Here is a 12,457-nt window from a genome sequence, read left to right as displayed (position 1 = left end):
CATCAACTTTTTTTTCTTTGCACTTGAATCAAAGGCTGCTAATAATTACACCGCACGGGCAAGAAAACAAAATTAAAAAAAATACCTATTACTGCTATAGAGGACATAGTTGAAGATAAGCTAATTTCTCGTGTGCACTTACGATGCCTTTAAGTGAGCATTTAAAGTTGTAAATGCTTTAGTTTCACACGTAGCTTTCCACAATGGCCCCCTACCCATCAGACTGAATTTCTGCTCTCCATTTCTTGCCAAACAAACAGAAGATGATGTAAGTAATGACTACATGATGTCCTTGCTATAGGAGGAAAGAAGAAGAAAAAGAAGAAGAATGGGGATCAGTAAGAAAGAATAAGGGCTTTGCGGTAATTCTTAGAATGGGGTTTAAGATTGCTTGATCCCTTAAAGCTCTTGGTAGCTCTATAATCTCATCATTTTGTGAAAGAACAAATTATTGTTTTTTTTCTATACCTTCTAATGTCTCTTTTACTGCGATCATCACCTGATCAGACACAGGATGTAGATGCAAAACCACAGGGGCAGGTGCAAAAGGTGATGCAGGATGTGTATGAATATGCAATAGTCATTTCTTACGTCCTGCTAGCCATGGCAGTATTGCAGACAGAGGATCTGAAACCACAGAGATAGGAAGGAAGCTTTACACGAGGGGTGTTTTGGCACTGTATCTTGAACCATATATTGGACCTGGTGAGCTTTCAGCTGACATGATTTACATGAATATTACCTCTCTATAAAACAAGTTAGTCAACAGCAAGGTCCCATGTTGAGGATGTACAGCAGATAAGTACGAGGTCACGTAGGAGGTTGAGTCCTTAAGTTCATGCGGTATAGTTGAGTGGAGGAGCTATTTTAAGAGGTAGTAACCTCTTTTTACAGTGTTTGAGCTGGTATGGGCCTGGGACGATAGAAATGATCACCTTCGTGATCCATTCAACAGAAAACGAGATGAAAATCTATGCTTTCTGTTACAACCTAGTGTAATGACCACGGATGACTAGACTCGCTAGCACTTGGCTAATGGCTTGGACCTTTTAGTCGACTGGTTAACGTTGTCGCCCGTGGTGCGGGAGATCCAGGTCCGTGTCCTGGCTGCGGCGGTTCCCAGCTGCCCCCCTGAATTCGCTACACTAGGAAAACGCTCAATATGACCAACCCCACTTCGAATTGCCTACCCCCCCTTTTCTTTTCCTCCCCAATTGTACCCGTTCAATTACCCCACTCTTCCGAGCCATCCCAGTCACTTCTCCACCCCCTCTGCTGAGCTGGAGAGGGCTGTAGACTACCACATGCCTCCTCCGATACATGTGGAGTCGCCAGCCGCTTCTTTTCACCTGACAGTGAGGAGTTTCGCCAGAGTAATGTAGCGCGTGGGAGGATCACGCTATTCCCCCCAGTTCCCCCTCCCCCCTGAACAGTTGCCCCGACCGACCAGAGGAGGCGCTAGTGCAGCGACACATACCCACATCCCGACCAAGCCGGAGGTAACACGGGGATTTGAGTGGACAATCCCCGCGTTGGTAGGCAACTGAATAGACCGCTGCACCACCCGGACGCCCCTTCGAATTGCCTACTTAGATGGAAATTTCACCGATGGTTTTGTGTATGTGCAATCACTAATGATGAGTAATGTATTGGATTGAAGCACAGCACCTACACGTACCAGAATGCTTTGCGGGTAAGCCTCGTTAGCGTTGGCCATAAAATCGTCTGCACTAGTGTTGTGGGACGTCATTTCCACAGTTGGAAATTTAGTTTAGCCGAGAGAATGAGAATATGTTTTTTTTTCTAACAGCGTTTTCAGCGTAAATCGGAGTATTAGAAACCCTGCTAAGACTGTATGTACTCAGCTTCACTGTCACCCCAGAGATGCAGAACTGACCAGGGTTCACTTTAACTTGGGGGCATCAAAGACGCTGAGGGTACTGTGACGTACACAACACACATGGGCTCCAGCGCAAATATCACACACACACACACACACACACACACACACACACACACACACACACACACACACACACACACACTACCATCACTCTCCTCTACATCTGCAACATTTTTTTAAAATTTTCTCGAAAACGAGGGTAGGGGGAGACGGGCAAAAAATTTGTGTTTACTTAATCTTTAAAAAACACATTTGAACTGTACACAGGCACCACCAATAAATCAAATGGGGAATGAATAGATTAGAAGATTATTGGCCCACCATATTTTAAGACTGAGATGTCTGTAGGCTAGATTTTAGAGAACATATCATTGGAGGATACCTCTAATACACTGAGGTAGAACAGCTAGAATAATCAAAAATGTCTGTTTATTTCTGTAAGCTGTCGAATCTCTTTAGCAAATCATAATCTCCTGGTTCCTCTCAGACCAGTTTTAGAAATGTCAAGTAGAGACAAAAGCCTTGTTCTAACCAGCATCATTACAGCAGTCTGGGGTGATGTGCCTTCTTCAAAGGCACAGTGACAACAGTTGTTGAGGGAGAACATTATAATGAGGAATATTATGCATTTACGTAACACATCACATTTTCCTGGTTAGTCTGAGGATTTGCACCAGCAACCTGTTATCGCCGAGCTTTTGTGAAAACATGCCCTAATACAAGTGCTAAGTTAGACTGCCAATGGAGTTTTTATCTGTTGGCGCTGAAATAGATTATTACTGCAGGGTCATTATCTCCTCTATCAGACGTACACCACCACTGCTATTACTGGAACAAAACCTTCATTTACAGCCACAGAATAGACTCATTTAGTCTAGTTTTATTACGGTTCAGATGGCAGGGACTTTATCTGTCTGTCAGTCTGCCTGTCCATATGTCTCTTTGTCTCTCTTTACTATAGTGTGTGTGTGGCTAAGTTAGAGTACTTGATTGTCATAGAGTTTCATTTTCAAGAGCAATTTTTTTCCCCTGTTGGTTTCTAATTTTCCCCTCCACCTTTTCAAGTTTTTCACCTTCTGTGTGTTCGTATCATTCTCCCATTATGTCTTCTCATTCACTGTCCCACTCCCTGCCAACTACAATGGGTGATGTCATCGAGGTTGTAATTGTTGCAGCAAAAACCAATGTTCGATTGCAAAAAAAAAAGAGCACCCAGACGCAACTCTCTTGAACGAAAATATTGGATGCTGGAAATTCTCAACAGCTATAGATGCTGTACTGTCACACACACCATCATCTGTGTGTATGTGTCACACACAGGGTGTGTGTGACGCGTCAGCGCAGTAGTACTGGGGTAGTAGTGCTTGTAGTTAGTGCATGCTGCTTCTGCTTGCTACTTTCTGCTTTCAGCTACTGCTTTCAGCTACAGCTGCCGGCTATCCCTCTTGTAGGGGGTGAAAAGAGGAGTCGAGTGCGTAAGTCTCCTCCTGCCGGTACATATCCTCTCTATCGCCAAGACTCCTGCAGTGCTTCCTCGTGGCCACACACGGTAACTGGGTACTTTGCGGTCCTAGGCCAAACTGTAGGGGATCTTGGAGCAGCAGTGGGCCCCAGAGAGAAGGTGTGCAGGCCCACCGGTGTATGGACATGCCCTGGCATCTCTCAACCACTGCCCCAGCTATGGGCTAATAGCAACTAAGTCCTCAACGGCAGAGTGGGCAGAAGATGGTGGCTGTGAGGAGCACCACAACGGCCGCAAAGGCGGAAGAAGGCTGCAGCAAAGAAGGGCCCCCAGTTGTCTTGGTCTCCATGCCACTGGATCCTGGCATTTCTATGCCAAGGACTGTGTGGAGGCTGCCTGTGCACCAGCCTCCCCACATTAAAAGATTCCACGCACAGGCGTCTTCCCGAAAGGGACTCAGACCGTTTAACATCCCGGACAAAGTCCTGTGGCGATCAGGAAGTGGTGACGGGGGCAGGACCGTGAAGTCTGGCAGCTCCTAGCCACAACGTGACACACAGGCAGTTGGTGTCTGATTCAGTCTCTAAGCTCTTGGGCTGAGGCAGAAAGAGCGTTTCGGCAGCTGCACCCACGACTGAGCAGCCCTATTTAGGATCCACTCTGCTCACCCCAGTAGGGGAAGGGGCTGGAAAAGGTGCCCTAAACATAGCTTGCCTCGAAAACTCCTGTCTGGGCTACCACACCCAGAGGCATCACCACTAAGCGGTCAGAAACATAAACGGAATCAAACTTACATTGGAACCTGGAACGTGCAGACCCTCATGGACAGCAAACACAGTGATCGACTCGAAAGGCGAACTGTCATCATCGCCAGGGAGCTAAGGAGATTCCGGATTGATATCGCAGCACTCTCCGAAACCCAACTGGCTAATGAAGGGCAGCTAATGAGGAAAAAGGCGAATACACTTTCTTTTGGAAAGGAAAACCTGCTGATGAGCCAAGGATCCACGGTGTGGGTTTTGCTATTAAGAACAGCCTCATCAACTATCTCTCTGAACTCCCTGTGGGCATCAATGAACGCCTAATGTCCATACGTCTGATGCTTGCAGGCGGTCAAAAGGCCACTGTTGTTAGTGCCTATGCTCCAACACTTGATGCACAGGATGAAGTGAAGGAGGCCTTCTATGCTGACTTGGACAACATCTTAACCAAAGTCCCCAAGGAGGACAAGCTAATTCTGCTTGGAGATTTCAATGCCAAGGTGGGACGAAACCACAATCTATGGAGAGGCACAATAGGGAAGGAAGGAGTTAGCAACACAAACTCCAACGGCATATTACTGCTATCAAAGTGCTCAGAACACAGGCTGATCATCATCAACACAGGTTTTTGCCAAAAGAATAAACTCAAAACATCCTGGATGCATCCTCACTCTAAGCTCTGGCACCTCATCGATCACATAGTTGTCCGCGCCGAAGACCGCCATGATGTGCTCAACACCAGCACGATGACCAGTGCGGATGACTGCTGGACAGACCACCGCCTCATCTGCTCCATCATGTCCATCAGTCTCACGCGGAAAAGAAGGGGTGCAAAAAAGACAGTGCCGGCCAAAGCTCAACATCGAACGGCTGGGTGACTCCACCTTTTGAGAACAGCTCCAGGCTACTCCCAGCGCTGCTCTGCCCAAGCCATATCCAGAAGATATTGATACAGACTGGGACCTGCTTAAGTCTATCACCATGGACTCCTGCAAAAGCACTCTTGGTTACAAAACCCGGAAACATCAAGACTGGTACGATGAGAATGACAATGAAATCCAACGGCTCATTGACATCAAGCAGCAAACATTCATTGCCTGGCAAAATGACATCAACTGCAAGGCAACTGAAGAACCAGTGGTGGACAAGGAAGGCTCTGGAGATCCAGCAGCTTGCTGACTGTGGGGATACCAGAGGTTTCTTCGATGCCACAAGAGCGGTATATGGCCCCAGCCACCGTTGCCTAGCCCCCCTTCGCTCCAAAAATGGACTAATGCTGCTGAAAGACAATAAGTCAATTACCAACAGATGGAAAGAGCATTATGAGGAGCTACTGAACAGGGACACAACTACTGAGATGGAGGCCCTTGACCAACTCCCTCAACAACCCATCAACAAGAATATGGGAGCACCACCCAGTCTGAACGAGGTGAAGGATGCCATAAGGAAGATGAAGAACAACAAGGCCGCTGGACCTGATGGCATCCCAGCAGAAATCCTGAAGGATGGTGGGCCAGTTCTCCTTAGTCACATCCATGCCCTGCTCCTCAAAATATGGGAAAAGGAGGAAATCCCTGCACAACTTAGGGATGCCCTCATTGTGTCTGTCTTTAAGAAGGGAGACAAGACAGACTGCAGAAATTACCGTGGCATTTCCCTCCTATCCACCACTGGGAAAACTCTCGCCCGGGTTTTTGCTAATAGACCCCTCCCCCTGTCAGAAAACATTCTGCCTGAGTCTCAGAGTGGATTTCGCCCAAAATAGAAGTACCATGGACATGATTTTTATTGCTCGTCAACTACAAGAAAAATGCCGGGAACAAAATCAACCACTATACATGGCCTTCATAGACCTCACCAGAGCCTTTGACTCTGTGAACCGTCAGGCTCTGTGGCTGATTCTTGCAAAAATTGGCTGGAAAAATACATCTGGATACTGAGACTATTGCATGACAATATGTTAGCCACAGTACTCAGTGGCAGTGGAGATGAAACGGAACCCTTCAGGGTTCACACTGGAGTCAAGCAGGGCCGTGTCATTGCTCCTACCCTGTTCTCCATTCTCATTTCTACTATCCTCCATCTTATGGGTAAACACCTGCCACAAGGAGTCAGAATCACGTACAGAACCGAAGGACAACTCCTGAACATCAACAGATTCAGGGCTAAAAGCAGAACCACCACCATATCCATCATGTAGCTGCAGTATGCCGATGACAATGCCCTCGTGGCCCATTCAGAAGAGGACCTACAGTGTATTCTGGATGCTTTTGCCAAGGCATACAAGCAGCTTGGTCTGGCCCTTAACATAAAAAAGACCCAGATCCTCTACCAGCCACCACCCAACGCAAATAACCCTGCTCCACCCCCAACTATCTATGTTGACAAAACCAGACTGGAAAATGTGGACCACTTTACATACCTCGGAAGCCTCTTATCCTCCAAAGCTAATATTGATGAGGAAATGCACCACCACCTCAGTTGTGCCAGTGGGGTTTTCTCAAGAATGAGGAAGAGGGTCTTTGAAAACCGTGACCTCCAGGCCAGAACGAAAATTATGGTCTACAAAGCGGTAGTGTTGCCCACCCTACTCTATGGATCAGAATCTTGGACCACATACAGCAGGCACCTGAAGGCACTAGAGGCACATCATCAGAGGTGCCTCTGAAAATCCTCAAGATCACCTGGGAAGATAGACGCACCAACACCAGCGTCCTGGAAGAGGCTAACATTCCCGCTATCACTGCCACCATTGCCCAACACCAGCTCAGATGGACTGGCCATGTCATCCGTATGCCTGACTCTCACCTTCCAAAACAAGTCCTATACTCCCAGCTTCTCACAGGACAATGTGCCCCAGGTGGTCAAAAGAAAAGGTTCGCTTGGATGTTATCCTTATACATCAAAAAATGCCACATATACCCTAAGACCTGGGAGGACACGGCAACCAACAGGGCGACCTGGAAAAAACTTGTCCGGGAAGGAGCTTCACTTTATAATAATCATCTCCAACGTGCTGCAGAAGACAAGCACAGACTCAGAAAGGAGGGCGTTTCCACCAAAAAGACCCAAACCAATCCCACAATTACCACCGCCCATCCCTGCCCACACTGCAACAAAAAATGCGGCTCCAGGATCGGCCTCTTCGCCCTCCCTGAAGACCCACAAGCACCAAGAAGGAGGACAGTCATACTCGACCCTGAGTGACCGCTGATGATGTTTATGATGTCATTGCTTGTCTTGGACAGTCACTTGACATTGACCCAGATAGTTTTCCTACTCAAATTGCCCCACTACAACTCGGATTAATTGAGCTTCCTTTGTTGTTTTTGCTTTTAAACCTAAAAAGCCTTTTAGCATGACCGTAACATTGCACAAACACACACGCACACACACACACACACACACACACACACACACACACACACACACACACACACACACACACACACACACACACACACACACACACACAGAAAGCATATTTGGTCTAAGAGTTTTGCTTTACACACACACACACACACACACACACACACACGATTAATACAATTTTTTTAAACCAATGCCCCCTGAATAATTAACCTGCATGTCACTGTTGTTTTGCTTAATAGTTCAGAGAAGGAGCAATTATGTGGAACCCACAATACAACCTGGTCATCACCATTTCTGCAAGGCTCCGGTAAACGCTTAAAGCGACAATCCCTGACTTCTCTCATCGTTTTATCCATTTGAATTATCATGATGATGTGGCCATTCTGCAGGACAGAAAATCAATATTACAGTAGAGTAATGTTCCAATGTATCTCGATGCAGGAGGCAGAGAGAAAGAGACCTGTTGACACTGATTTACTTGGACTACCAGCAAGGTGTAGCAGCCTTTTGTTACTTGTGTGCTGCCAGATCACCAGTAAACAGTCTGCACCCTTGTAAAAGTGGCATCTGTGCACCAAAGCTGACACAGGCATTACAATGCATTACAAACTTCATTGAAATCTATTGTAACACTGTTCTACAGTCATGGTTATTGGTTGCCCAACAGAGACGTCACCACATCGGCATCACTTTTCAATCTTTTTTCCTGCAGGAGTTGTTTCCAACATAATTTGCCATTGCAGCGGTCGGTGCGATCCGACCAAAAATGTTCAATCGCATGATAAGGAGACTGGAGAGCGTTTCCAACCATTGTAAGGACGCTGAATAGTGTTAACCCGACTCCATTACCCAGATGGATAAAATGATGGTTTATTAAGGCGGAAAAAAACTGCTCATTGCAGCTTTAAAACCAGCAACATGACATCCATAAACAACTTCACCAAACTGTGTTTATTTATGTCTGTGCCAAACACCTGTTAATTGTAGAGAGCGAGCAGTAAAAACACAGCCATTGTAAAATCTAAGCAATTTTTTCTGTAGATGTTTCCAGAAATTTTTTTTTTGAGCCAAATATAGGGCAGTAGCATATTTCAATCCTGGACCAACTGGACTTAATGTGAATGACTAAACCAAGACAAAATAACAGAGAAAGAACCAACTTTTAACTGCTTTGGCTAGCTCTTAATTCTTCATGGTCTCAGATGTCTATCAACTCGACAGAAATGGAGAGAGAGAGAGAAAGAGAGAGAGAATCTTATAAAAAAAGGGCATTTTAGTGCAATGATAACTTATAGACTGCAAACTGGGATGATATCATTACACAAGTATGCACACACACACACACACACACACACACACACACACACACACACACACACACACACACACACACACACACACACACACACACACACACAAGTACAAGTGAATTTATAGAGATGTAATTGCACAAACCAAACCTACACATACTTGCATACACAGATGCACACATGCACTCTGTCAAAGACATCCAGCCTGACGTGTCTGGTTAACATTCCAGAACAAGTGTTGGGTAATTCCGTAGCCTCTCTCTGTTTCTCTGTCAGAACAGCTCATCCAAGTGGACCATTCATCTCTGAACAGCTTTAATGTGGTTGGCTTTTCTGTGTGACTCACCCTCAACAACAGGAAAACAAAGCAAAGGCAAAAAATAATGACACGAGACACCGTGAACCGACAGGGAGAGATGGATGCTTGTCCTTGTCTGACTCTGAGATGGACTCATGAAGTCACAAACACACGCTCACAAACGCACACAAATGAAAAGCATGTCCCTTTACCCGGTGAGATCTTTGCGGTTTATACGGTTGTGTCAGCTGTAATGAATCCAAGTTCTGTCAAAATATCAGAGGCACACACGCTCTTACTCTCACACCCCTGCAGCTTCCATACATGCAGACAAAGACAAAAGTGTGTTTGTCGAACAAACACTGTCTTTTGATAACACACCCTGAGTGAATGTCCAGTTCTGATTCGTTATGTTCCCCATTGTTCAGTGTCCACTGCTGATTGACTCTTAACCTCTCTTTCTTTAACCGTTATTCATACCCAATCTCTCTCTGTCTCTCTCGCCCCCCCCCCCTCTCTCTGTGTTTGTGTGTCTCTCTCTCTCTCTCTCTCTCTCTCTCTCTCTCTCTCTCTCTCTCTCTCTCTCTCTCTCTCTCTCTCTCTCTCTCTCTCTCTCTCTCTCTCTCTCTCTCTCTCTCTCTCTCTGCTCCCCCCATTTGATTGAAAGGGAGTCTGTCTTAACAACCAGAGAAAACAGCTTATCATGCACACTGGAGTGTGTGTGTGCGTGTGTTTGTGTGCATGTGCGTGTGCGCATGTGGCTGTGTTTGTGTATGTGTGTGTGTATTCACAAAGTTTGCGTGTCTGTGTGTTCACAAAGCTTTTGTCTAGAACCAGTACACAGTTTCACAGTAGTTACAGTGTTGTGGTTTGGTTGTATGTAGTATATGTGTATGGGTTTGTGTGCATGATGTGTAGTGTATGCAAACCTTCAGCTGACAGATAGTAGGGGGTTTGTGCAGCTCAGTTATTTGAGTAAAACAACCTATGAACTGTAACAATTATATATCTCTGCATTCGTGTGCCCACAGGTTGTGTGTGTGTGTGCATCTGTTAGTGTTTTCCTCAGCCTGTTTGTGTGGCTCTATGTCTGTGTTTTAGCAAGTGTGTAGGTGAGTGTGTTAAGTCTCTCTCACTGACACTGGCACCAAACAAAATCCGACATTTCTTGGATGTCTTACTCACTGGAAATGGATGAAAGCGACAAAATGCAAACAAGCTCCTTTGATAGGGAGTTGCAGTTCAACAATAATTACATACAAAATTACTCAATTTTGACTTTATCAGATGCTCACTGGGATTTTGTGGATAGTTTTTCTTTAAAGATGAATTGAGATAAAAGGACAATTATAGAAAAGTACAAAAAGGTGGACAGAATAAAAGACAAATTGGAAGATCAGGGTACAAGAGGCCAAGCACAGGTTAATAAACAGACAGACAGACAGACATGAAATCAGACAATTCAGCTATTCAACAGGAAAATGATGGCGTGAACTCACATTTGCAGCAGACTCACCCAGTACCTGTGAAGGAAGATGCCGGCAGGAACTTACGTTTGCGTTGGCCTCACCCAGTACTGTCTATGCAGTGTTTTTGACCACATCAAAGTTGTCTTTGTTTGATGCTGGGAGAGCTGGTGCTGGATTGGCTGGGAGAGCTTGGTCTGCTGTGTCCTGTGGGCCCAGGGACCATGGCCCTGCCTGGACTTGCACCTGAAGAGGAAGCACCAAGGGTGGTCTGACAGGAAGCGGGGCAGGCTAAGCTAACTGCTAGCCTATGCAGACCAGCAGTTCCGATGACACCAAGGGCGGTCTGGTAGTGGCCTTGCCTGGTGTTGACTGTGTTTTTGGTGTCGTCGTGTGGACTGCAGAGTGGTGTGTCAAGGGTGTCTGGCTGGGAGAGCTGGTGTTAGATTGGCTGGGGGAGCCTGGTCTGCTGCATCTGGTGGGCCCAAGGACCATGGCCCTGGTCGGAGCCCCACCCAAAGGGTAAACACTGAGGGCAGTCTGACAGGACACGGAAGCAGGTCAGGCTAAGCGAACTGCCAGCCCATGCAGACCAGCAGTTCCGACAGTCACCCTGGCTGGTGTTTGTTCTCTTGGACAGTGATGGGTTTTTTGGGGGGGTTTGTGGATATGTTGGATATATGTTTTTGTAGTTCTGTAGTTGTTTTTTTTGGTAGTTTGGATGTATGTGTTCTTGTAGTTTGGATGTGTTTTTTTGTCTTTGTGTTGCACTGCTGTGGGCTGGGGGAAATGATATTTCATTTAATTTTATGTACGCAAGTGCATGAAATGAAACAACAAATAAATGTTGCTGACTCCTGAATCCTGACAGACCAGTTGGTAGATTGACAACAGACAGATTCACTGACAGGCTGGCAGTTAGGCAATTTGGTAAGTAGATTGATTGAGTGAGTGAGTGAGTGAGTGAGTGAGTGAGTGAGTGAGTGAGTGAGTGAGTGAGTGAGTGAGTGAGTGAGTGAGTGAGTGAGTGAGTGAGTGAGTTTGGGGAACATTTAATTCAGACAGATTAAAAATAAAACCAACCATTGTCTTTTTCTCATAGTGATGGTTGGTTTTATATTTACAGAAATAATGACTGGTTTCTTAAAGGCCATAACACACGGGAGACATAAAAAGCCTTTGAGAATGGTCAGTTTTAGAGTACCAATGCCCAATTACAGTCAATGTGGCGATATTGGTTAGTTACATGGAACATATAATAAAATACCAAACCACTGGCAAAAATTGGTTGGGAAAAGCCATTCTCATTTCCTTTAAATGGTGCCTGAGTTTCATTATGTTAAAAAGGGCACTTTAGATTTGATTGCTTTTTTTTTTGTTGACTTCATTTTGTTATATACAGTATCACCTCATGAAGTCAAATGCCCTGAAGGCCGGCTGCAGCCGTGCAAAAACTTAATTTCAATGTGAAACATGGATGAATTAAATTCTAGCTGAATTAAAATGCAATGGATTAACATAATGTAATGACATAACAATTTGCTGCTGGACAAACAGAAGAATGGTCTTACAAGAGACCGGCTGCAATTAGATCCTAATTAGCTTGGCAGAGAGGCACAGGTCTAGGATGGGTGTCAGCTGACAAGAGGTCAGATGGCAAATTTAAGATTTATGTTTTAATGTGAACATGCCATGTGCCTGCTAAACCCCCGGAGACACATGACTGAAATGTGTTGTGAATAATGAGGGGATAATATAGGGTCAATGATGGAGGTTCCACAAGTTCCAAGATAATTTTTGTTCAATTAGCTTCCAATTAACTAACCCACTTACAACCAATTGGACAAGATTATACTGAGCACACTCAGTAATTCTTCCAATGAAG

Source organism: Lampris incognitus, chromosome 13 (assembly GCF_029633865.1).
Source record: "Lampris incognitus isolate fLamInc1 chromosome 13, fLamInc1.hap2, whole genome shotgun sequence".
Classification (NCBI taxonomy): Eukaryota; Metazoa; Chordata; class Actinopteri; order Lampriformes; family Lampridae; genus Lampris; species Lampris incognitus.
Note: the sequence above shows the minus strand (reverse complement) of the source record.